Genomic DNA, 3,137 nt, shown 5'->3' on the forward strand with positions numbered 1-3,137 from the left:
AATTTTAGATTCTTTCCATCTTTGAGGAAAATGTCCGTGCTTTAAGCATGCATTAAAAAGATTGACAAAGAAAGTCTTATGCCTTTCATACATCACTTGTATGAGGTTAGTTTTTAGGTTGTCTGGTCCGGGGGTTACATCTTTCCTCAGATTTTTTACTATCTGCGTTACTTCAATCTCTGTAAATGGGAGGTCATCACTGGGTAAATTTCTTTCTCTCATTTCTGCTCCCGATGTCCAATTTCCTCCCTGTTTGTTATTGTTTATTGTGTCGTTGCTTGATTGTATTTGACTGTGTCCTGGCTCGTCATTTTCCATGCAGTTAGGGTATAAATTTCCTAGAATGTGTTCTATTGTTTCCTGAAGAGTCTTTGTGACTTCTCCATTTTCTTTTGTGATGCTTCTAAACATAACCTTGGTTTTCATCTTATTTCGTGCAATTTTATACGGTAGGATGAATGGATTTTTCGTAGCCTTAGTACATAGAGTTTTCCAACTGTTGTTTTTAGCCTGTTCTATCATGTTGTTATACGTGTCATGTTCTTTATAGTATTCCTTTTTGTATTGTTCTCTGATATCCCCTTTCGCCTTTTGATACCTCCTTCGTAGTGCTCTGACTCTCTTCCTTTCAATTTCTAGGTCTCTTGACCACCAAGTATTCGGTTTTTGTTTAGAAGGTTTTTTCTTTTTACTGAATTCCTTCTTAAGTTTCTCGATTTTCTCGTGTAGCGTATTCGCTATTTCTTCAATACTTTCCTTCGTGTTTATTTTCCCCTGGACTTCCTCAAACCAGGGATCAATTTGCAACTTTTCCATGACTTTTGTTTGCCCTTTTAACGTTAGGCCATATTCCTCTGGAAGTTCTTCATTTTTAATAACAACTTTAATGTATCTGTGATCGCTATGATTATAGGTTTTAAGTACTTCCCAGCTTTTAATATCCTGGTTTAGGTTTGCGTCACATATGGTGAGGTCAATCCAACCCCTCGCCCTACTTGTTTTAAATGTCGGAGGTGATTCTTTGGCATTTAATAATGTCAGGTTGTGTAATACTGTGAATTCTAATACTTTTTCACCTTTCTCATCCGTCTCCGTGCTTCCCCAAATTTGATGTTTTGAGTTGAAGTCACCCATTATTATCGTGTTAATGTCTATAAATTTCTGTAAAATGTTTCCTATTGCTGACATTGCCAGCTCGACGTTTTCATTCGGAGGACAGTAGCAGTTGATAATTACCAATTCTCTTTCACCTTTATTTATCTTGACTGCTATTAGTTTTTGTTCTATAATAATTGGGAAAGCGGTTATATTTTCTTTGTGTATTATGATGGCTGTCTTCGGGTCTTTGTTGTTGGCTATAACTTTATGCTTTAGCGGAAACCCTATGATTTTGTTGTTGAGCGAATATGGTTCTTGGAGTACAGATATGTCGAATTCTTCTTCTTGTTGAAAATTGTTTAGTGACTGATTTGCCTTAAATGCCCTGCCTAAATTTACCTGTATTATTTGTATTTCAGTGCTATTCGCCATTGTGCCTGTGTGTTGGGTACTCTTAGTTTAGTCTAGCTAGAATTTTGCCTTTCTCGGCCTGTACCTTTGTTATGTATACCGGGCATTCCCTGGACATCATAGAATGATCTGTCTCCGTGCGACCCTCAGTCTCGCAGATGTTGCAGTGCGATTCTGCTTCACATTCTCTTTGGTAGTGACCTCGTTGGCCACAGTTAATGCAGCGCTGGGGGCCATCGCAATCGGGAGCAATGTGGCCGTGCATGGCGCATCTTGTGCATCTGGGCCAAAAGATGTCGTCAAAGATCGGGCATCGTGACCAGCCGATGTTCAGTGCAGTTCGGCTTCCGATTGCTTTGTTTGCACTTCGATTTAGGGCAAGAATCACTGTCTTGCCTCTCTTGCCCGGCCATGTCTTCTTTATTGTTATGTCTTCTGGCGAGCACACCAAACGGTTTTGCCTGACGATTCGGGCTGGGAGATTGACCTCGTCAATTTCATCCTCGAGTCCAATTATTTTCTTATGGATCCTGTTCTCCTTTGGGAGCTTGGCTTCAACATTTCTCAGTTCTCTGTCCTTCTGAATGAACTGGAGAATCTTAGCTGAGTCTTCTTTTGACTTCGTCATCACGACAATTCCCTCTCTCCCTGGCCGAATTGTTGCTTCTTGGATTCCCAGGTCGAGGGGATCCACCCGCTGCCTCAGAAGCGATGCGACCTCTTTTTTCTCCATTGTTCCGGAAGATACCACCAGAGCATAGGTTGGTCGGCTCTCGGTTGCGGGAGTGTTGCTCTGTGTTGGCTCTTCCCTTTGTTCGAGTGGTTCTTCTTGTCTTCTTTTCTCCAATTCTTCGATCCTGCCTTTTTGGAACGCAATCTGTTGGGCCTGTTCCATTAACAGGTTTTTCAATTTAGCTTGTTCGGAGATTATCGCTTCAATCTGCTGGGCTACCGCCTCGTCGCCGCCCGTCAATGTAGAGATTTTAATGAGAGCCCTCATAGTGTTTTTGTCTGCTTTGGAAAGTCTAGACAAAACTGTACCTTTTTCTCCGCGGCTGGTTGGGAGTGACGATTGTGAATTTCTGTCTTCGTCCCAGTTGTCTAGCGCTCCTTCGTTAGCAGCCGTTTGTGTTTGAGGGTGGACCTCTCCTCCTTCAGCTTCTTCGGTTTCGGTTCCTCGGCTGCCTCCCTCTACCTGGTCATTCTCGGTTGGGCTCCACCAATCTGTTTCAAGAGAAGCTTTGGCGGGCATCGCTCCTTGTGGTTCTTCTTTCTTTGCCTTCTCTTCTTTGTTGGTCACTTGTTTTTGTTCCACCCTCTTGGTCTTCTTCTTCTGTATCTTGTCTGTCTTCGCCCCTTGTGTGGGGTCTGTAATTGCAGAGTCGTCATTGCTTCCTGTGTTTTTTAGGACCTTTGACGTAGGCCCCACTGCTGGGTTTGCCGTTTGTAGAGGTCCTCTTCCCTCCAGTCCTTGTTTCTGGGTTTCCGTTCTCATCCCCTTGGGTTTCAACATCTTCTCCTAATCTCCACGCTGTGTTCCAAGAGAAGGGTTTGTGCCTTCGAAGCCGTTGTTTGCCGTCTGGAAGAAAGTTACTCCTTTTTAACTTGTTCTGGTATCGCCAGAGATG

Source organism: Rhipicephalus microplus, unplaced genomic scaffold, assembly GCF_043290135.1.
Source record: "Rhipicephalus microplus isolate Deutch F79 unplaced genomic scaffold, USDA_Rmic scaffold_1032, whole genome shotgun sequence".
NCBI lineage: Eukaryota > Metazoa > Arthropoda > Arachnida > Ixodida > Ixodidae > Rhipicephalus > Rhipicephalus microplus.